This window comes from Balaenoptera physalus, assembly GCF_965194825.1.
Source record: "Balaenoptera physalus genome assembly, chromosome: 3".
Classification (NCBI taxonomy): domain Eukaryota; kingdom Metazoa; phylum Chordata; class Mammalia; order Artiodactyla; family Balaenopteridae; genus Balaenoptera; species Balaenoptera physalus.
In genome coordinates, this window is record NC_138890.1 from 159,646,397 (window position 1) to 159,671,890 (window position 25,494).

General features: G+C 35.3%; 1 long non-coding RNA gene across 35 annotated transcripts in view; it reads right to left on the reverse strand.

Moving 5' to 3' along the window:
• Positions 1–25,494, reverse strand: part of LOC309656873 — a 1,296,162-nt gene that overhangs the window by 1,147,565 nt on the left and 123,103 nt on the right. The window lies entirely within an intron of this gene.

A 25,494-nucleotide genomic window follows, 5' to 3' on the forward strand; every position in this document is an offset into this window, starting at 1 on the left:
GGTGGGAAAGCTACTGCTGGGATGCAAACGCCGCTTCTCGGGAAACATCCTGGGGAGTCCACCTGGACGGGTCCTACGACCTCCCTGTCACTTTATATCGAAGGCCCACTGAGTGGGAAGGAAGACTGGTGGGTGGGATGGTGTGGGAGAGGGACTGGTCCCATTTTCCTCTCATGGCAAGGTTACAGCATTCCCTTCCCTGGCTCTTTAAAGAAAAAACTACACTGTGGATACATAACACATAATAGAAGGAGAATGAGTGACAACTAAAGTACAAAGGACAAAACAACAATACATGGTATTTTACTTACAATAATGGCTAATTGGCATAATTTAAGTCACTTTGAAAAGTTAAAGAGTAAAAAGCTGAATTTAGAAAATAACCAGTAATAACACAAAGCAACATACATTTAAAACACTGACAGAATTAACAGGAGTTACAGAAAAATATACAATGAACCACAGCTATTTCAAATAGGATTTTCTCATAATTAAAAACAAAAAAATCAGTAATGCTATAAAAGCTTTATTTTTTATTGAAGTAAAATTGATGTATACCATTATAAAAGTTTCCGGTGTGCAACACTGTAATTCAATACACAACGGGATCATCATCAAAAGTGTAGTTATCATCCATCACCACAGAGTCGATCCCTTTTACCCATTTTGCCCACCTCTCAACCCCTTCTCCTCTGCTGTATCTCTTCTAGATATAAAAGTTTTAAACTATATTATTATCTAACTTACCTAACAGAAATTTATAGAATACTACATCTGGCAGCTAAAATACATAGTCTTTGGGGCTATAAAACAAGTCTCAATAAGTCACAAAGGATCATATGTTCTGTGAACATACATAAATGAATAAATGCTTTCGCGAAGAATAATGAGATAATCTTATGTGTTTGAGAATTAGCAGTACGTGTCTAAATGAACACTTGTTTAAAAAAATGCAATGGGAATTTAAAATATATTATTGACAGTATGGAAATAGAAATGTACCTTATCAAAACTTATATGATGGAGGCAAAACAGTCTTTGGATATACTTTATCATTTAAATATGAAAGTTTAAAAAATCAATCCGCTAAGCCTCCATCTCAAGATTCTAAAAAGGAAAAGGGAAAATTTAAAACCCAGAGGAAGAAGAAGGACAAAAAGTAGAATGATGAGAACAAAGATCAAAGATATAAAATAGAGAAAAATAACAAAGCCATAAGCGTTAATCTTTGAAAGTTTAATAAAATTGATAAACTCTGTAGTAGTAGAATAATACCCCCTCCCAAGCTGTATAAGTGTTATTTCCCAGAACCTGGGAATATGTTCCCTTACATGGCAAAGAGACATTGCAGATGCAGTTAAGTCAGGATCTCCATAGCGTTTCCTGAATTACCCTGGTGAGCCAGTGTAATCACAAAGGTCCTTATTTTGAAAAAGAGTAGACGAGGGAAGCAGAAGTGTCGGAGTCAGAAAAGGAGATGTGACAGTGGAAGCAAAGTGAGAATGATTTCATTTCAGGCTGTAAGTATGGAAGGGGGCCAGTAGCTGAGGATTGGGGAGAGCCTCTAGAAGCTGAGAAAGGCAAGAAACTGGATTCCCAGAATGTGCAGAAGGAATGGGGTCCTGTAAACATTTTAACTGTAGCTTAGTTAGACCTATTTTGAACTGTGATCTCCAGAACTGTAAAATAATAAATTTGTGGTGTTTTAAGTCACTAAGATTGTGTTAATTTGTTACAGCAGCAACAGGAAACTAAGAGAAACCCTTAGCAAGACTGATAAAAAAATGTAAAGTACACACAAATTAACGTTAACTGAAAGCAGTATAGTGGTGCCAATACACATATTTTCAAATTAAAGGAGAATAAGAGAATAGTGTATTTCCTTCTTGATTTTCAATACTGTATTTAGCAGAAACCAACTTTAGTTATTAGCATAAGGACATAGGGGCGACAATGAAACACAACAATCATAAGGAGAAAAAAGAAAAGAAAACAAAATGTACTATTTAATTAATTGTAAATGGATTAAAAAAATCATCCATTTTTAATTTGCTGTTTGTTAACTTTTTTTTTTTTAACATCTTTATTGGAGTATAATTCCTTTACAGTGTTGTGTTAGTTTCTGCTGTATATCAAAGTGAATCAGCTATACATATACATATAGCCCCAGATGCCCTCCCTCTTGCCTCTCCCTTTCCCCGTCCCTATCCCACCCCTCTAGGTGGTCACAAAGCACGGAGCTGATCTCCCTGTGCTTGAGTATCTTTTTAAAACAGCAAGATGTCCGGATCCTAATATCAATAAAACAAATTAGGACCATAAATGACTCCATTAAAATAAATCTGTTGCCCATAAATTTTCTAGCAATTAATATAAATCAACTTTATTATAAATTGTATAGTACACTCCTGCCAAATTGAGAACTATATATTTTATTTCCATCTGTATTTTGAAGTGTGAATACTAGAAAATTAGCTTTAATAAAAGCTCAATTAATCTAAGTAATAATGCCTAAATATCTCTTGGTGTGAAGGGTCTTGAAACACATGACTTTCCATCCCAATGCCAGTTTTGTCTAATCAACTTATGGGCAAAATTTATGTCATATTTTTACTTTGAAAAATCTATTTGGAACAAAGAAAACTATAGTTAGGCAACAATTACTGTATTGTTGAAAATTAGCAACTGTTATCACAACAACAACAATAAAATGTACTTTGACTCCAATGTAATTATGTACTTAATTTTTCTCTTTTTTAGTTTTCAAGAACCATTTTTTATTAAACCCATATAAGAAAATTTACTTATCGGTGTTATTTCTATTTAATTTACAAGAAGACTGAAGCAACAGTTATGTCACTATTATATATTGCTTAAATTTTTTCACTGATTTTCTGTTAGAGTTATTTGGAAAGTTTATAGTCCTTAAATTTCGATTAATGTCCTCACATTTTGTTGCATGTGTGCTCAGTTCTCCCCAAAATTATTTGAACTTGACCACTCTGAATATAAAGCTGGCATTCAAGTCAATCAAAAAATTACTTATGTCTTTGGTGAAATGTCTATTTACGTCTTCCGCCCATTTTTTAATTGGATTGTTTGTTTTTTTTGATATTGAGCTGCACGAGCTGTTTGTATATTTAGGAGATTGATCCTTTATCTATTGTTTCATTGGCAAATATTTTCTCCCATTCTGAGGGTTGTCTTTTCATCTTATTTATGGTTTCCTTTGCTGTGCAAAAGCTTTTAAGTTTAATTAGGTCCCAGAAGACATACAGATGGCCAAGAGGCACACGAAAAGATGCTCAACATCACTAATTATTAGAGAAATGCAAGTCAAAACTACAGTGAGGTGATACCTCACACCGGTCAGAATGGCCATTATCAAAAAATCTAGAAACAATAAATGCTGGAAAGGGTGTGCTGAAAAGGGAACCCTCCTGCACTGTTGGTGGGAATGTAAGTTGATACAACTATGGAGAACAGTGTGGAGGTTCCTTAAAAAACTAAAAATAGAACTACCATATGACCCAGCAATCCCACTACTGGGCATATACCCTGAGAAAAGCATAATTCAAAAAAGAGACATGTACCACAGTGTTCACTGCAGCACTATTTACAATAACCAGGACATAGAACTAACCTAGATGGATAAAGAAGATGTGGCACCTATAGACAATGGAATATTACTCAGTCATAAAAAGAAACGAAACTGAGTTATTTGTAGTGAGGTGGATGGACCTAGAGTCTGTCATACAGAGTGAAGTAAGTCAGGAAAAGAAAAACAAATACGTATGCTAACGCATATATGGAATAGATTCCATATATGCAATCTAAAAAAAAAAAAAAATGGTACTGATGAACCTAGTGGCAGGGCAGGAATAAAGATGTAGACATAGAGAATGGACTTGAGGATATTGGGGTGGAAGGGAAAGCTGGGGCGAACTGAGAGTAGCATTGACATACATACACTACCAAATGTAAAACAGTTTGCTAGTGGGAAGAAGCAGCACAGCACAGGGAGATCAGCTCGGTGCTTTGCGATGACCTAGAGGGGTGGGATAGGGAGGATGGGAGGGAGGCTCAAGAGGGATATGGGGATATATGTATGCATATGGCTGATTCACTTTGTTGTACAGCAGAAACTAACACAGTATTGTGAAGCAACTATACTCCAATAAAGATCTATTTAAAAATTACGTATGATTTAAGTGAAATTCATTAAGACTAAGTACTTAATGAAAATTAGCAAGGTGTTTCATCTCTCTTCAGAAACAAATATCCATTTTTACCTTTACTTGATATATCTGAAGTAACGTATATAGATTTGCCTTTGAATATTACATTTCTTCCATCTGGTCCACTACTATTTTGGAAAGCTTGGTCCTTTCTGAGTGAGAAACATAAGATTTGAAATGATTAAGGTCCATTTATAACATTACTATTTGCTTAAATTTTATATCATTATCTGTCATTATTGAGTAGAATGCATCACCCCTGAAGGAGGCATATGAGTCTAATGGTAAAAATATAAGGATGAGGCATATATTTAGGTCATGGATAACTCAGCAGGTAATGAAGAACGGAGGAGGCATTTAAAATCCCCTACATTTGAAAATCTTGTAAGCCAAAAGATGATTCTTAAACTACAGAAAATGTTATGTGTTTATCTAATTGCTTGATAGTGTTTCTTGTTTTCTTTCATAAAGATGCATGGTACTGCTATTGGGGAAATTAAATTTACTTAGACCGCATGAAATCGTAAAATAAAACAGTACTAATTATTACTAATACTAATACTATGAGAAGAAGAAGGAGAAGAAGGAGAGGAAGAGGGGAAAATTCAATTGTAATAATTTCCATTTTTAAGTATTTTATGTCCCAAGCTCTCTGCTATGTGGTATATGTGAATTAACTTATTAAATCACCTCACCAGACTTGTGGGTAAGTACTACACTATATAAGATTCTTTTGCCTGAAAAAAATAGAAAATCCCAATTCAGTAAGAAAAATTTATTACCTCATATAGCAAAGACTCTAAAGGTCAGGCACCCCCAGGGTTGTTTAATTCAGTGGCTGAATGATGTCATCAAGAACCCAGCTCTTTTCGTTATTTTCTGACCTGCCCTCCTCAGCACCTTTGTTCTCAGCCTTCCTCCCTTCATGAGAGTAAAATGGTTATGACTCTGTGTGTAAGCATGAGAACGTGTAGTAGAAAATGTGGGTAACTCTTCTTGCGTGAGTTTTCTTTTTTAAAGGGGAAACTTTCCCCAGACTCTTTCCAGCAGACTTCTCCAAATGTAAATGAAGATGAATACAAATTTAACCATGATTAAAATATATTTTTTATCTTTAGGGTAGGATCAAAGTTTCATAATCATCCCTACATCTATCACTGGCAAAGAGAATAAGATTTTAATGATCAGCTTAGAGTACGCAGGATTTAACAGTGAGTCCTATGGGAGAGAATTAAAAACATGAACAAAATAACCAAGTAGGGAGATTGAAAGTGAGGTAGGCAACCACTTATGTCTGCTACAGATATTATCTTTACTTTCTAGGTAATCAAACAAGGGATAAAAGAAATGGTGAGATTAACATTATTGGGACAGGAAGTTGCAGAATATGAATTCAATGACACGTTGAGGGGTTGGAGAGATTTAGTAGCTTGTCCCAATAAGACAATGCACAGTAATGTGTTGGAGGAGGAAAAAATAAAAGAAAGACATTTCCCTGGACTTAAGAAGGTGATGTCTGTGCCAGAATTCATATCATTAAGTTATTTTCTGGACCAGACATTTATTTCAGAGATCTAACTAATATTTTTACTGTCTTTTTTTTTTTTTCTATTTGAGGTAAGAGATTCTAGAGCATATTTGAATGTTGATGTGATGATCCAATACACAGGAAGAGATTAAGGAAACAGAGAAAATCAAGTAACGGCAGGAGAAATTTCTTTCATAAGTCACTAGTAGAGGATAACAAGAATAATTACTGAGAGATTTAAAAGAAAGAAAGCCCTTCCAATGTTTGAGAAGAATGAGAAAACATGGATATACTCAGTAAAGTCTGGAAAATTATTCATAGAAGACAATGCAGCCAGTGTTTTAGTTCACATCCTCATTATTATCCTCAATTTTTAATTTTTCATCTTTATTCACCTCTTTATTCTTCACATGTTTCTCCTCATATACTAACTATTAATTTTCATGTTCCTTATAAAAATTAAAATACTATTCTGGGGAAAATGTTACTAGAAATCTTTATATACTTACACAAACCTTAGAACTCAAGCACATCATAATGAAAACATGAACTAAGACAAATATATAGTGCTTGAACGGCATCAAATTTTATTGTGTTAAACTGTGTAAAACTTTCCTATAAAAAAATGTAAAGGTTTATATTAAGAAGTCAGAGTGCCATTGTACTTTAATCAGGCGCTCATCTAAATGGAAATGAGCAAGACTAATTTTGTAGAATTTAGATGCTGAGCTGAACCAAACTTATTATAAAAGAACTGGTGAATCTATCACAGCAAAGGTAAGTAACTATCTTGTAAAGTAAATTCATCTATAATGCAATAAAAAGATGTATTAAATCCAAGGATGAGAGATTTGTTGCTGCCCTTGAATATACATTCAAATAGCTTTAAAAAAATCTGCCTGAAGGCCCCCCCAGGTGTGTGGTTGGACCAGGAGTATAGGGGGGAACTGAAGCCTTAAAGCCCACTTAAAGCCAACAAAAGATCAGAAAGAAAAATTAAGGAAACAATCCTATTTACCATCACATCAAAAGAAATAAAATACCTAAGAACAAACTTACCTAAGGAGACAAAAGAACTGTACTCTGAACACCATAAGATGCTGATTAAAGAAATTAAACATGACACAAACAGTTGGATGATATACCATGTTCTTGGACTGGAAGAATCAATATTGTTAAAATGATCATATAACCCAAGACAATCCACAGATTTGACGCAATCCCTATCAAATGACCAATGGCATTTTTCACAGAACTAGAACAAAAAATTTTTTAATTTGTATGAAAACACAAAGACCCCTATTAGCCACACCAACTTTAAGAAAGAAAAACGGAGCTGGAGGTAACAGACTTCCTGACTTCAGACCATACTACAAAGTTACAGTCATGAAAACAACATGGTACTGGCACAAAACAGAAATATAGATCAATGGAACAGGAAAGAGAGCCCCGAAGTAGACCCAACCACCTATGGTCAATTAATCTAAGACAACAAAGGCAAGAATACGCAGTAGAGAAAAGACAGCCTCTTCAATAACTGGTGCTGGGAAAACTGGACAGCTACATGTAAAAGAATGAAATTGAACATTCTTTAACATCATACGCAAAAATAATCTTAAAATGAGTTAAAGACCTAAATGTAAGAATGGATACTATAAAACTCCTAGAGGAAAACATAGGCAGAAGACACTTTGACATAAATTGTAGCAAAATCTTTTTGGAACCACCTCCTAGAGCAATGAAAATGGAAACAAAAATTAACAAATGGGACTTAGTTAAACTGAAAATCTTTTGCACAGCAAAGGAAACCATAAAGAAAATGAAAAGAGCCTACAGAATGGGAGAAAATATTTGCAAACGATGTAACCCATGAGGGATTAAACTCTAAGATATACAAACAGCTCACACAGCTCAATATAAAAAGAAAAACTCAATGAAAAAAATTGCAGAAGATCTAAATAGACATTTCTCCCAAGAAGACATAGAGATGGCCAACAGGCACATGAAAGGATGCTCAAATCGCTAATTATTAGAGAAAGGTAAATCAAAACTACAATGAGGAACCACCTCGCACCAGTGAGAATGGCCATAATCAAAAGGTCTACAAACAATAAATGCTGGAGAGGGTGTGGAGAAAAGGGAACCCTCTTACACGGTTGGTGGGAATGTAAAATGGTACAGCCACTATGCAGAACAGTATGGAGGTTCCTTAAACAACTAAAAATAGAACTACCATATGATCCAGCAATCTCACTTCTGAGCACATATCTAGAGAAAACCATAATTCAAAAAGATGCATGCACCCCAGTGTTCACTGCAGCACTATTTACAATAGGCAGGACATGGAAGCAGCCTGAATATCTATCGACAGATGAATGGACAAAGAAGATGTTGTATATATATATATATATATATGTGTGTGTATATATATATATATATGTGTGTATATATATATATGTATATATGTATATATATACATATATACATATATACACACATATATATATATATATATATAAAACGGAACACTACACAGACATGAAAAAGGTGAAATAATGCCATTTTCAGCAACATGGATGGAACTAGAGTTAATCATACTAAGTGAGGTTAAGTCAGACAGAGAAAGACAAATACCATATGATATCACTAGAGTGTGGAACTTAAAAAAAGAAAATATGATACACATGAACTGATTTACCAAACAGAAACCACCTCACAGATAAAGAAAGCAAACTTATGGTTACCAAAGGGGAAAACAAACTTATGGTTACCAAAGGGGAAATGTGGGGGGGAGGAATAAATTATGAAGTTGGGAGTAACATATACATACTACTATATATAAGATAGATAAACAACAAGGACCTATGTATAGTACAAAGAACGATACTCAATATTTTGTAATAAACTGTATTACAAAAAAAATGTTACTTTGCTACACTTGTAACTCACACAACACTGTAAATTAACTATACTCCAAAAAAAAAAAACTGCCTGAAATTAAAAATAGTAATAATACTTTAAAATCATCTGTAGCCATGATTCTTTATGAAATGTAAAAAGTGACCAATATTTTTGTATCATTGTTAATTACATATATATTTTTTGCTCTATTTCTTTGATGTGATTTGGAAACTTCAGACAAGGATATTCATCCCCTCAATGCTTAGTCTAATGTATAGATAGACCTACTATAATCAATATTTCAGGTAACATAAACATACAGGTCTACTCGTGTATAATTAATTTTCAAAAATAACACTTTCTAAATACAGACATAGAGGAAATATTTACAGGGAATTTTCATTATAAAGAAAAACTCAAATTACAATTTTAAACAGACCACTGAGCAAATCATTTTGAAATACTTGATCAGGTATTTAGAGGTTACTATAACAATAATCAGATCTCCCTCAAATACAGTAGTATGTATGTGTCTATATATCTATACATATATATATATATATATATATTATATTAAAAAACTTTAAAGTAATTTTTCCCACCCCAATGGATAGTGTATATCTCCAACCCAGTTAAATCTTACCCTCTTTCAACAAAAATTAAACAAAAAAGTGTTTGTGGTTTCTAACACCTTGTCTTCAAAACAAAACAACAACCAAAACAACAGAAACAAAACAAAAAATAAAAGCAGCGTACCTACTAGTTATGTCAGGGTCATTAAAACCCCAGGGAGTCCAAAACCCCAAGGGGCACGTCTGGATGGAAGCTGCCTCCCTTTGCCGGAAGCTCCAAATTACAAAAATATCAGTTGCAAAAATTTTCCTTGACTGCTGGAAGATTGGAGCATTGTAAATTAGACCACAGAGTTCCAATAAACCTTAACTGGAAAAAAAATGTCTAGCACACTCTCGTGAATCTTGGTCTCTATTTTGATGATTCATCCAGTGAGTCATATTCCTGGAAAGATTCTCTAGGGTCCCACAAAGGCTCATGCTTATTGTCCAAGGCTAGAACTCTTATGCACAGTCACATCCAGTCTCTGTTTTGGGGGTCTGCCACTGTGCCTGGGTGGCTGGTGCTGCAAAGACTCAAAACATAACCACAGAGGAATAATCTAGACAAACCAACAGGTCCTGGAGATATTTCTGGATCTCAAATAAAGAGGCCCTCTTGCTTCCTCGTGAGTTCCCCTCTGAGGTCTTTGGAGCCTTTAATGTGAGTGGACTTCATTCTGGACAATCTAGAAAGAGGTTCTAATCATGTTTTTCGTCCAAAGAGAAGATACCAGGTTCATAATCTGTGATAACATCATCCCCTCCTCTCAAGGAGTATCTGCAACAGGATGCAACACTATCTGTTCTAGCTATTTCCACCACTGTTGTAACTTTTTCTGGGGCAAAAAGATCCCTAATCCCTTTCAGTCAGCATCACTGAGAAGGGGCCAGGCCATGGAAAAGTCTGAAAAAGAATGGTAATCCAAAAGATAGTTTGCATTTTCTCCTAGACACAAAAATACTAGTGACTGCTCTACCAATTGATACAGGAATACTTCTTCCTGTCTTCTAAATATTCCACTATACTTGAATAAATCAAGCTCCCTGACTCTTAATTAGGGGCCCAGGGAATAACACCCCGTACTTCCCATTCTATAATAATGGTTTTGACATTTTTATTTCTATCTCTTTTCCATAGTCTACAAGCTTTAAGAGGAAGCACACAATGTACCTTATATTTACCATAATAATTTCATTGTATAGCACAGTGCCTGACCTGATATAGTTAGTATACACAAAAAATACTTCTTAGTTAAATGAATGTATCAAGATTTTCCCATCAGTAAGTTATGCCAACTAGCTAAAAGTTTAGGGTTTTGTCATTCCATACTTCTTCTTTTCCAAAGAAGTGCATGAAGTAGAAATTAGCCCTTTCTAAATATTATTGCATGTCTTTACATAACAAGAAAACTAAATAATAAAAAGCGTAGATTGAATTTTTCTTCACGAAACAACAGTTCTCAGTATATGAAACAACAGGATGGAATGCACAACTTGCTTTGGGGACCTCACCTGACTCTCCCTCAGATCATCTTGAAAAATGCACTGTGAATTATATCTTATCAGGTTAACTGACTACTCATTTTAGCTCTAAGTAAATGGCCAAACATAGCTGACATTTAACAGAGAACACAGAAGTAAAGATTGCAATCTTTTAAGTTTCAGACTTATCAAACATAGCATTTTTCTTGCATATTGCTGTCAGGAAAACTATGAGTAACACTTTTTTAAAAAAAAATCATCGTTGCCGTCAAAAACTGAAAAACTTTGTAAGTTAATTGGGAAGTAAATTAAGAATCAGCATGTGAAAAATATAAAATCAAAATATTCATTTCACACAAAGCCTCTGTGTCATGATTAATAACACTATTTTATAATAATCATGATTTCTCACAGTTTGATATTTATAGGTTACCATAAGAATGCAGTTGATTAGTGTTTGCATGTATCTTTCTTGGTTATTACCTCTTAATCTCCTTTCTACACAAACAAAGGCATAAGGATATTAAGAAGAAGGAGAAGGAGAAAGAAGAGAACAGAGAGAAGAGGAAGGAGAAAATGAAGACAGAAAAAATATTACATAAAGGAATAGTTACTTTTCTGTATCAATTTAGTTAGGCCACGGCAACCAGATATTTGGTCAAATATTATTCTAGATGTTTCTGTGAGGGTATTTTTTAGATGAGATTAACATTTAAATCGGTAAACTTTGAGTAAAACAGATTACCCTCTATAATATGGGTGGGCCATAGCTAATTAGCCTCTTAAGGGAATTCTGCCAGCAGACAGCCTTCAGAATCAAACTGTAGCTCTCTCCTTAATTTACTGTCACCTAAGGAAAAGGCCATATGTCTCTCTGCGGAAGAACTGAAGAAATCCTTGTCATATGTACTGACTGCATTGTTGCAAAAAACCCTTTGTTCTAGCTATCTGGCTCTTCACCAATAAATGAGCTATGGATCTTCAAATAGACACAGTTCCAGAAACTGAGTAGAGAATTATGACTTTTTCCTGGAGTGACTACTGTTCTCTTTCTGCTCTGCCATGCGTGCCATTTTCTTGCTGTAGACGTTAACAGCACCCAAGCTGGCTGCCTGTCTCTTTTGCCCTTTGGAACACGATGCTCACTATCTTTACCACCACCTTTAGGTCACATGAACCTTAGCTGCTTTTCTGACATTGGAGGTCACTCCTGTTATTTTGAGATCCATAGATTAACAATTCCAAGTTTGTTACTGCCTCCCTTGTCATCAACTCAGCCTTACGCAAGAGCGCTACCACTTAACCTGTTGTGTTGCCGATGCCGCTCATCAATGCAGTTTGGATGGCCCTGGCGAATGGTATGTATTCTGGCTCCTCCTGAAAACCTCTCCTCTGGTAGGTTTTCTGGACTCACGTAATTTATTCTATCCAGCTTTCTCTCTTCCTGCAGCCTCTTTATTCTGTCATGGCAACTCAGCTATGTCTGTTGCTCAACATGGGACATTTCTTTCTTCATTCTTCTAGAGTGTTGAGATAGCTCTATTTTCTGGGGCCCTTGCCTGAGTGTTCAATCCTCATGTCCTGAGAATTCTTGCTTATGCAGTCTTATATTCTGGCCTACTCAGCAAGTACCCCCAAAGTGCAATCCCTGGGTCATTCCTTCAACTCCTGCTAATATAAGCTAATTCTTATATCTCCTCTATAAGTGTGTATGCTCTTTCTTATCAACACATTCCAGTTGGATTAGGTTGCAATTTAATGTTAATTCCCAGCCTGTGACCCACGGGAGAAGAAATGAATCTCTCGAGGAAAGGTGGTCACCTGTTGCCCTTGTGAGAGAGGCTACTACAGTGTTCTCTGTCAGGCATAAACTGTTAGCTTTCACTAGGAAGGACTGGTGAGTCACCTCTGTGAACTCTGAGGATTCCAGGGCTCCAGCACAGACAACTTCTTCAGGATCATCTGTCTAGAGAATCTATCCAGATATCCCCATCCCCCAATTCAGCTTGACAGGTGTTATTTTCAGCTCTTCTGAAATGTTTTCTGAAGTCCTTTAATAACACTAAAATAAAGCAGATTTTGCTGAGTGCTTTGAAGATGAAAAAGGGTTGCAGAAACTAGTCCACTTAACAGTCATTTGTCATGACATTATCCAGTTGCACAAGTCTCCACCAGACCCTGGAGAAAATATTTTTTCTTCAAGCATAAGGTTTTTGGAGTTTACAGAAACTAAATACAAAAATCATGCTGAAAAATGAAATCTTGAAATCCTCCTATTGTTGTTTGGGAATCAGAGATAGAGTGAATATCAATAAGTCTTAAGACTTATCCCACCACCAGAGCCTCCCATCAAGCCTCTTAGATAGCCTCAACCACCAGAGGGCAGGCAACAGAAGCAAGAAAAACTACAATCCTGCAGCCTGTGGACCAAAAACCACAGTTACAGAAAGAGAGAGAAGATGAAAAGGCAGAGGGCTATGTACCAGATGAAGGAACAAGAAAAAACCCCAGAAAAACAACTAAATGAAGTAGAGATAGGCAACCTTCCAGAGAAAGAATTCAGAATAATGATAGTGAAGATGATCCAGGACCTCGGAATAAGAATGGAGGCAAAGACTGAGAAGATGCAAGAAATGATTAACAAAGACCTAGAAGAATTAAAGAACAAACAAACAGAGATGACCAATACAATAACTGAAATGAAAACTACACTAGAAGGAATCCATAGCAGAATAACTGAGGCAGAAGAACGGATAAGTGACCTGGAAGACAGAATGGTGGAATTCACTGCTGCGGAACAGACTAAAGAAAAAAGAATGAAAAGAAATGAAGATAGCCTAAGAGATCTCTGGGACAACATTAAACGCAACAACATTCGCATTATAGGGGTCCCAGAAGGAGAAGAGAGAGAGAAAGGACCAGAGAAAATATTTGAAGAGATTATAGTCGAAAACTTCCCTAACATGGGAAAGGACATAGCCACCCAAGTCCAGGAAGCGCAGAGAGTCCCATACAGAATAAACCCAAGGAGAAACACGCCGAGACACATAGTAATCAAAGTGGCAAAAATTAAAGACAAAGAAAAATTATTGAAAGCAGCAAGGGAAAAACGACAAATAACATACAAGGGAACTCCCATAAGGTTAACAGCTGATTTCTCAGCAGAAACTCTGCAAGCCAGAAGGGAGTGGCATGATATACTTAAAGTGATGAAAGGGAAGAACCTACAACCAAGATTACTCTACCCGGCAAGGATCTCATTTAGATTTGATGGAGAAATCAAAAGCTTTACAGACAAACAAAAGCTAAGAGAATTCAGCACCACCAAACCAGCTCTACAACAAATGCTAAAGGAACTTCTCTGAGTGGGAAACACAAGAGAAGAAAAGGACCTACAAAAACAAACCCAAAACAATTAAGAAAATGGTCATAGGAACATACATATCGATAATTACCTTAAACGTGAATGGATTAAACACCCCAACCAAAAGACATAGACTGGCTGAATGGATACAAAAACAAGACCCATATATATGCTGTCTACAAGAGACCCACTTTAGACCTAGGGACACATACAGACTGAAAGTGAGGGGATGGAAAAAGATATTCCATGCAAATGGAAATCAAAAGAAAGCTGGAGTAGCTATACTCATATCAGATAAAATAGACTTTAAAATAAAGAATGTTACAAGAGACAAGGAAGGACACTACATAATGATCCAGGGATCAATCCAAGAAGAAGATATAACAATTATAAATATATATGCACCCAACATAGGAGCACCTCAATACATAAGGCAACTGCTAACAGCTATAAAAGAGGAAATCGACAGTAACACAATAATAGTGGGGGACTTTAACACTTCACTTACACCAATGGACAGATCATCCAAAATGAAAATAAATAAGGAAACAGAAGCTTTAAATGACACAATAGACCAGATAGATTTAATTGATATATATAGGACATTCCATCCAAAATCAGCAGATTACACGTTCTTCTCAAGTGCGCACGGAACATTCTCCAGGATAGATCACATCTTGGGTCACAAATCAAGCCTCAGTAAATTTAAGAAAATTGAAATCATACCAAGCATCTTTTCTGACCACAACGCTATGAGATTAGAAATGAATTACAGGGAAAAAAACGTAAAAAAGACAAACACATGGAGGCTAAACAATACGTTACTAAATAACCAAGAGATCACTGAAGAAATCAAAGAGGAAATAAAAACATACCTAGAGACAAATGACAATGAAAACACGACCACCCAAAACCTATGGGATGCAGCAAAAGCTGTTCTAAGAGGGAAGTTTATAGCTATACAAGCCTACCTAAAGAAACAAGAAAAATCTCAAGTAAACAATCTAACCTTACACCTAAAGAAACTAGAGAAAGAAGAACAAACAAAACCCAAAGTTAGCAGAAGGAAAGAAATCATAAAGATCAGAGCAGAAATAAATGAAATAGAAACAAAGAAAACAATAGCAAAGATCAATAAAACTAAAAGTTGGTTCTTTGAGAAGATAAACAAAATTGATAAGCCATTAGCCAGACTCATCAAGAAAAAGAGGGAGAGGACTCAAATCAATAAAATCAGAAATGAAAAAGGAGAAGTTACAACAGACACTGCAGAAATACAAAACATCCTAAGAGACTACTATAAGCAACTTTATGCCAATAAAATGGACAACCTGGAAGAAATGGACAAATTCTTAGAAAGGTATAACCTTCCAAGACTGAATCAGGAAGAAACAGAAAATATGAACAGACCAATCACAAGTAATGAAATTGAAACTGTGATTAAAAATCTTCCAACAAACAAAAGTCCAGGACCAGATGGCTTCACAGGTGAATTCTATCAAACATTTAGAGAAGAGCTAACACCCATCCTTCTCAAACTCTTCCAAAAAATTGCAGAGGAAGGAACACTCCCAAACTCATTCTATGAGGCCACCATCACCCTGATACCAAAACCAGACAAAGACACTACAAAAAAAGAAAATTACAGACCAATATCACTGATGAATATAGATGCAAAAATCCTCAACAAAATACTAGCAAACAGAATCCAACAACACATTAAAAGGATCATACACCACGATCAAGTGGGATTTATCCCAGGGATGCAAGGATTCTTCAATATACGCAAATCAATCAATGTGATACACCATATTAACAAATTGAAGAATAAAAACCATATGATCATCTCAATAGATGCAGAAAAAGCTTTTGACAAAATTCAACACCCATTTCTGATAAAAACTCTCCAGAAAGTGGGCATAGAGGGAACCTACCTCAACATAATAAAGGCCATATATGACAAACCGACAGCAAACATCATTCTCAATGGTGAAAAACTGAAAGCATTTCCTCTAAGATCAGGAACGAGACAAGGATGTCCACTCTCACCACTATTATTCAACATAGTTCTGGAAGTCCTAGCCACGGCAATCAGAGAAGAAAAAGAAATAAAAGGAATACAAATTGGAAAAGAAGAAGTAAAACTGTCACTGTTTGCGGATGACATGATACTATACATAGAGAATCCTAAAACTGCCACCAGAAAACTGCTAGAGCTAATTAATGAATATGGTAAAGTTGCAGGATACAAAATTAATGCACAGAAATCTCTTGCATTCCTATACACTAATGATGACAAATCTGAAAGAGAAATTATGGAAACACTCCCATTTACCATTGCAACAAAAAGAATAAAATACCTAGGAATAAACCTACCTAGGGAGACAAAAGACCTGTATGCAGAAAACTATAAGACACTGATGAAAGAAATTAAAGATGATACCAACAGATGGAGAGATATACCATGTTCTTGGATTGGAAGAATCAACATTGTGAAAATGAGTATACTACCCAAAGCAATCTACAGATTCAATGCAATCCCTATCAAATTACCAATGGCATTTTTTACGGAGCTAGAACAAATCATCTTAAAATTTGTATGGAGACACAAAAGACCCCGAATAGCCAAAGCAGTCTTGAGGCAAAAAAATGGAGCTGGAGGAATCAGACTCCCTGACTTCAGACTATACTACAAAGCTACAGTAATCAAGACAATATGGTACTGCCACAAAAACAGAAACATAGATCAATGGAACAAGATAGAAAGCCCAGAGATTAACCCACGCACCTATGGTCAACTAATCTATGACAAAGGAGGCAAAGATATACAATGGAGAAAAGACAGTCTCTTCAATAAGCGGTGCTGGGAAAACTGGACAGCCACATGTAAAAGAATGAAATTAGAATACTCCCTAACACCATACACAAAAATAAACTCAAAATGGATTCGAGACCTAAATGTAAGACTGGACACTATAAAACTCTTAGAGGAAAACATAGGAAGAACACTCTTTGACATAAATCACAGCAAGATCTTTTTTGATCCACCTCCTAGAGTAATGGAAATAAAAACAAAAATAAACAAGTGGGACCTAATGAAACTTCAAAGCTTTTGCACAGCAAAGGAAACCATAAACAAGACGAAAAGACAACCCTCAGAATGGGAGAAAATATTTGCAAATGCATCAACGGACAAAGGATTAATCTCCAAAATATATAAACAGCTCATTCAGCTCAATATCAAAGAAACAAACACCCCAATCCAAAAATGGGCAGAAGACCTAAATAGACATTTCTCCAAAGAAGACATACAGACGGCCACGAAGCACATGAAAAGATGCTCAACGTCACTAATTATTAGAGAAATGCAAATCAAAACTACAATGAGGTATCACCTCACTCCTGTTAGAATGGGCATCATCAGAAAATCTACAAACAACAAATGCTGGAGAGGGTGTGGAGAAAAGGGAACCCTCTTGCACTGTTGGTGGGAATGTAAATTGATACAGCCACTATGGAGAACAATATGGAGGTTCCTTAAAAAGCTAAACATAGAATTACCATATGACCCAGCAATCCCACTACTGGGCATATACCCAGAGAAAACCGTAACTCAAAAAGACACATGCACCCGAATGTTCATTGCAGCACTATTTACAATAGCCAGGTCATGGAAGCAACCTAAATGCCCATCAACAGACGAATGGATAAAGAAGTTGTGGTACATATATACAATGGAATATTACTCAGCCATAAAAAGGAACAAAATTGAGTCATTTGTTGAGACGTGGATGGATCTAGAGACTGTCATACAGAGTGAAGTAAGTCAAAAAGAGAAAAACAAATATCATATATTAATGCATGTATGTGGAACCTAGAAAAATGGTACAGATGAGCCAGTTTGCAGGGCAGAAGTTGAGACACAGATGTAGAGAATGGACATATGGACGCCAAGGGGGGAAAACTGCGGTGAGGTGGGGATGGTGGTGTGCTGAATTGGGCGATTGGGATTGACATGTATACACTGATGTGTATAAAATTGATGCCTAATAAGAACCTGCAGTATAAAAAAACAAACAATACAACTAATACTAAACTTTCATTGGGTTATTTGTATGGAAATATATTAATATAAATGTTTCAGACATTACATGAAATTTCTAAAAATCTTATATTTGTATTTGTATGGAAATATGTATGGAAATATGTTAATATAAATGTTCCAGACATTACATGAAATTTCTAAAAATCTTATATTTGTATTTGTATGGAAATATGTATGGAAATATGTTAATATAAATGTTCCAGACATTACATGAAATTTCTAAAAATCTTATATGTTCTGGTATAATGTTATAAGTCATAATCCTACTTATTACTTTAAAATGTATATCTCAGAAATAACTAATTTTCTTGTCAACTGCATTATTATGAACTTTCATCAAATCTTTTACTGTGGTCATTTTTAAGTCTTTTGTCATTTACAGACAGTTCTGGGTGTACTCTGATGATTTTGCAAATATGTTCCTATAAAAGGGTTTCATCTTCAACAAATTCATGGAAAAGACTCTGACAAGTACAGGTTTCTGGTCACTGACTGTACTGCTGAACTGAATGAATAAGCATTTTCAGAACTCTGATGAAAAACTGATGAACACATAAAAGTGCTAACAAAAGATCAAGATGAAAAAAAACAATTAATTACATGGGACTGAGTGAACTGATGAGGATGAGTATAATTTTTGTGACTTTCTGTCTGAATTTAAAAAAAAAAAAAAAAAATCCCACAAGGACTCAGAGGCAAAGAATATACAAATCAATTTTCACTGCAAAGTAAAGGAGCTGTTACAGTGGAGGATTACTGGACTGAACGTCAATATTATGACATAGTATGAGTGTGTTTCATGTAGGGTAATTGCAATCATTGTTGCTTTTGTTGTGGTCATCCATGTACAATGCTTGGTGTCAGTCTATTTATCTCTTGTAAAAATAAAATATACTGTGTGTGTGTGAAAAAAAAAAAAAAAAAAGACGACTTGTAAGCCAACTGGAAGATCTGACCAACAAAATTGTGCAGTTTTTTCCCCCTTCCTTTAAATACAAGTATATGATTAAGAAGGGTTCCTTTCTCTGAATCTTCTCAGCCTCAAAATGTGACTTTGAGAGAAGAAGAAGAATATTGTGATGTGATGAGTAGTTAAAATGGTTGCTTTGAAATCCATTTGCTTTGAATGGTTGCTTTGAAACGGGAGGCAGCTAAATTTACGTTCTCTTCTTTGAGCTGTAGCTGGCTTTTTTGAAGTCAGTCCCATGCTTGTCTGGTTCAGGGGTCAGTCAGATATTTGGGTAAAATTTATACACAGAGTTTGGGGCTTCTCCTCCCTAACTCTGTACTTTCTGCCATTTTCACCTTCAGATTCCAGAAGCTATGACTGCCCTGAACTCTGTCTTCTAGTTCTCCACAAGAATGAGGCTGATTTCTATTGAAGCTTTAGCCTCCCTGTCAGATGTAACTCTGGAGTAGTCTCAGGCTAAAAGCAAAACAAATGAGAAACTCACCTTTTACCCTGTGGTTTTCTCTGTTTCTAAGTGTTAACTCCCCTCTAGTATCTGCTTTTTATATATTTATTTTTCCAGAAAATATATCCACCTTTTCTTTATTCAACTTAAATCACTGAACTACATCAAGCCAAAAAGCCCTACTATTTTACATGTTATATGCCAGAAAACATACCTCACTAGAATATCGTATAGTAGTAATTTGTTATATTTAGGCCTAGTTAGATAAAGAAACAGTATCGAGCAGAGCTTTTTTAACGAAAAAAGGGAGGAAGAAGCTGCAATTTCCTATTCCTACATTAATAATTTTCATTAGAGTCGGTGTTCTTTGTGGGAAGAGAAGAGAAAACTAAATATAAAACTAGAATTTATGCGTTGGCCAAAATAAACAGACCTAGAGGAAAATGTTGTCTAATTAAAAGATCACTGAAAATTATTTGCAGGCTATGATATCTACAATTACTAATCATTCTTATGTATAGTGTTCTATAGAGATTTTTTTTTTTAACATAGAGATTTTCTGAGACTTGACCAGTTTCTCAAGTGTCCCTCCAGGATAAAAAATAGTAATAAAAATAAAATTAAACATTTAATCAGTTTTAAAATTTAAAAATCATTTAAAGTTAATAAGGAGCCATAGAGTATTATTTATTAAGACTGTGAGATAGCAACATTTTAGATTTAAGTATACAGAACATAATAATCCTTTGAGAAAACAAACAAAAATTTAATAGAAGTGTACCATACATATGTTCAAATTAGGAAGTTTTAATTGACATGTGGTGTGGATTTTTTTCTTCATGCCTATTATTAGATTTAATATAGTTTACAGTTCAAAAGATTAAATCTCTTTGTATTATTATGGTTTGACAGTAAACCTAGATTTTCAAGCACATGGGTGACAGTAATGCAACTGGAAAGTTTCAGAGATAATAATACAGACCCATGTAGAGGGTGTAATTGTCCCAGGGGGGTAAGAGACATAGGTGTACTTGCTTATTCATAGACTGGTGACAGTTTACTATGACGCTAATCCTTACTTGTTTGAATGAATTAAATATATTGAAAATGAATGGTCATGAAGGCTGAAACATTTGACGCTAACATCCTAGCAACATTTCTTAGTTTCCTGTTGGTACCGAAGTACAAAATGCTAGGAAATATCAGTGACGTTTATTGAAGCGATTTCCTTTTTCTGTACTTGTGGGTTGATACTTCCAATCAAGTGTTGCTGATTAGATTCTGAAAGCATGTAATTGATTTTCAAACTCTTTACATCCTGGTTGCTATGTTTAAACAGCCACAGGAGAAACATTTCCTGAGTCTAGGTAGATTGCTTTTTGTTTTACATGAGCAATAGCTTAAAAGGTGAGTTGACATTTAAAGAAAGAAATATTCAAGCACGAGGTACATTTGAAAGTCATTAAGATTAATAAAGGTTTACAATAACATATTATCCTTAAGTGTTGACACAAATACTATGCTGTACTTATCTGACACTAATCGGTCTAACATATGAAGAATGGAAGCAATGATTTGATTTTGACCCAAATAATGATGTAATCATAACCTTTGCAAGAATGAATTAAAGCATATTCTAACCTTTTCATTATTTCACATTTTCACTACCAGAAAATCATTACTCAAAAGGGAAAGGAATGATTTTGCAACGGGGTCTTGCTTAGGGTTATATTTCAATTCCTCATAATGAAACATAAAGAAAGGACAGGAAAAAGAAGGTGAGGACATTCTATCAAATCACTACTTGCAGTTTTTCATATGTAATACTCAGTATAGTTTAAGACTTAACCAAGAGAACAACCCATTATGTCTCAGCAGCAAATCTGTCAATATGCTGATGGAGCAGAGGCATAATATATGTTATTTGAATATTGCAACAGGTAACTTTTATTTGTAAAATGCAAGGAAGATTTTACTTTAAGGGAAAAACTTCACAACCTAAGGATTTAATTAAAAAATATCAAGTGAACAAAAATTCTGAAAGCCTGTGAACATTAAACTAGATGAAAATTACAAACTTTTAATATGAAAAATTAAGGAGATCATCCCTTGATTTGTTGAGCATAATAAAGCTTATTGAAACTAATCAAATGACATTTTTTCTTATGAAGGTCTTTCTGATATATAGCATTGGAAACTTACTTCATTGTTCATGATCATTAATGCTGAATTTAATTTAATTCTATTTATTTTAATATTCAAACCTTTATTAGCTTCTGACACCGGTCAACCCCACTCCTGGGAGCAGTTCCCTCCTATACTTGCAAGATCATTTAATATCTACTTCGTAAGGAAGTCTGCATTTAGACTCAGGTTTGTTTGCTTGATTAATCTGGTGAACTTAAAGACATTGCTTAGTCAAAATTCAAACAACACATGGATTCTAAATTGCTCCAAGGTCAATTCTCAATTCTATACAATTTGCTGATTTTTAAAGGGGGGAAAAAAAAGATTTTCTAACTTTTCTCCAATTGTTTCCAAGGACAACTGACAATTTAATGCTATCATTTACATGTAGGCCAAAACGTGATTTGTTCCTGTCTCCTTTTCATTTAATTCAACTTAAAAAAAAAAAATGTATTGATGGCCCACAATGAGCCAGGTTTTATTTCACTTTCCAAAGATACTTTAGTGAATCAAACAAAGATGCCTGCCTTTGTGGAGCTTATATTCTAGAAGCGACGGGGCAGCAGATAATGATAAACATGGACACATAAATGATATTTTACATTAAAAGGCAATGAGCCTTATGGAATGAAAGAACAAGGAAAGGGTTTTCAATTGTAGGCGGGGCCTGGGGGTGGATTATACTTTTACTTAGGCTGGTATGGGTAGACCTCCTTTTGGTGATAGTTGAGCCAAAAATTTGAAGAAGTGAGGGACTTCACCCATGAAGATATCTGGGGAAAATTGACCCATTCAGAGTCAGAGCAAAATCCTAAATGTGGAACTTGTCTGGTATGTTTGGAGAAAGCTATGAAGCTAGCGTCACCGGAGAAGCAGAAGGTGAACCGGAGCTCCCGCTGCATCTCAGTGATGTGAGATGTCTGAGAACTAAGGGAGGGGTAATCATGTGGGGCTTTTAAGTCATTTTGAAGAGTTTGGTTTATATTCAGAGTGAAATGGGAGCTAATTTAGAAAGACTGAACTTCTGTTTGTTAATGACAATTCTGGCTACCATATAGAGAAGTTGTGGGAGAGGAACTGGGGTCAAATCAGGTCACCTAACGATGAAGCGCTTCCTGTAATTCAGACAGGGAGTGACAGAAAATACAGCCAATCCAAATAAGTACATCTATTTCAGGAAACACCCTGAAGCATCTTTGAATAGGACACTATCTAGTTTACACACCAGTCACATCCGATATTCAAAGGATTTTATAAGGTTATCACTTTAAGTTAAGTTTGGGAACACACATTCACTCCTCTTCTGTGGAGAATGGCTTTTGGCAAGATATTTTTAGTGCCATAACTACATTTCAGTGTGAATTATTTGGTGTGCAGATTATATAAAATGCTTTGACGTATACTATATCAGTACACAGTAAAATCAAAGAGGAGAACTAAGCAGGGCTTAATTCATAGGCCTAGTGTTGCAAACTTCTTTCCCTTTGTCCCTCTGAAATCTGCTTCTCAGAGTTAGACACAATAGGTTGAGCAACAAGCAAGGATTAGGTATGGTTCACATATGATTCCAGAGTTGGTTTATAATCTTGAATGAGAACTGAAAAGTCAAAACCCCTTTACTACAATTCCTTTTCATGTGACTCTTGGGCATGCCATGTTTAAGAGGTACTGTGTCCCACATCCCTTTAGAAATACGAAGTATTTCTCTAACTGCCATTCTCCTAGCTCTTTCTAGTCATGGTTCCAAACTGAGCCATGATTTTGAACCATCATTCAACATTTTAACGAGTATGTATTTATGTATCTAGTAAGTTTGGCCAGCCTGGCATTTTCATATGGATTCCCACATATACAGTTTAGGAAGATTACACACATTAAAATGGTTCTTTCTTCCAAAAGTCCCTGTTATATTTACTATAGAGAAAAAAAATTGGATGATCATTTTAACCCTTGCTAATGTTTTTTACAAGATTACAAAAAGTTTTATCTAATAAATAACATAAAATATGTTTTATAAAATATAGATAAATTTTACAAAATATACACAGAGGTTGTATTAATAATTAATAATTAGTAAATAATTAATAACCAATACAAAACCAATCAGGGGGTTGCTGCTCAGATACACAATTATGAGGATAAAAACAGAACAGAAACAAACATCACTGGAATACAGACCCCCCTCAGCTCCACCACTAACTAATAATAGGGATTGTCCTTAAGGACCTCCTGCCTCCCTCTTGCTGTCAGAATCCATTGTTAGCGACACCCTTTCTCTTTCATCCCTCCACATGTGTACAAAACTCCCAGTACAACTGTATTTAGCTGTGTTCTTTCTCATATCAGGTAAAAAGTAATACGCAAATAAACATGTAATCAAAGAGGTGAGTTATTTGTCAAATCTTGTGAGTTGCAAGGTCTTCTTAGTATGAAAGCTAAGGAGAAATTCAATGTTTATATTAGAAAAAAAAACGAATTTAATTATGAAATGTAATCAGCACTCATATGCTGTGTGCCTGCTCCTTGAAAAAAGTTTTGCTCAGTCATGCCTTCAATTTCAAGACCTTACAGTTCATTGGAATGAGGAACTATGAATAGATATGTGCACATCACTAACTCCAGTATAAGACACTGGGAGAGAAGAGCTGGAAGGTAGCACTATAATGCCCTAGATTGCACTAGACATTAAATCTTTACCCATAGGATACCCATTTCATTTTACTAAATGGTTCTCTATAAACCTAGTGAAATGAATGATTTGCCAGATATTGTAAAGAGGGTAGAACTACAGGATTTTATAGTGTAGGTTCAAACTCTTTGCCTGACTCTCATAGTTTATAAGCTAGTCTCTTGCAGCCTTCACACAATGATGTTAAAAGCAAAGCAGCTACAAATTCCCTACCGTCGTCCTGGGCGCCCGTATCTCCAACCAGGAGTCGCTGAGAGGACAGAGCAAAGCGTCACCCTGCTGAATAGCAATTACTGCTTCTGTAATACCTATAATAACTGGCCCTAGTTTATAAAATTGAAACAAATTGCTTACAAGTGATTATTTTCAAGCAACATAAATAGTTTAAAGCTACTGCATCTGAAAAGTTAATTACCCTGAGTGCAACTCAGCATAATTTGCCTTTATAAAATATTTTATATTAAAAACCAGGCTGTTCACTAATGTCAGACAAAGGATTGTTCCCTTTGTGACAAGTTCACTTTTAATTTGCTTTTATTAATTATTTACTGATCCTATTAATAAAGAAAAACTGGAAATATATTACATAGCCTTTTATTTTTGGAAATTGAGATATATTTAGAACTAAAGAGGAAATGAAGGAAGTAAATGTTCTTGTAATTCTTCACTCTCTGGCCGCTTCTATTCCAGAGACAGGAACAGCCCCCAAGACCACACTGTGAATTCGTCTGAGAATATCAACTGGGCTCAGAAACTTCCTCTCCCCCGCCCTCCAGCAAAACACATTTTATAACCAATCTTAACGAGCTGCAGTCTAGTGACTGTCAGTGGTCAGACCAACAAAGCTGACAAATTAATGTACCTTAAAGCATAGTTAAGTGGTAATAGCAGTGCTGTTTTCTCAGAGAATGTTTGCATTTCAGTAGGGACTCCAGGTTACCCCAAAGGAATTGACAATTAATAGTGAAGCT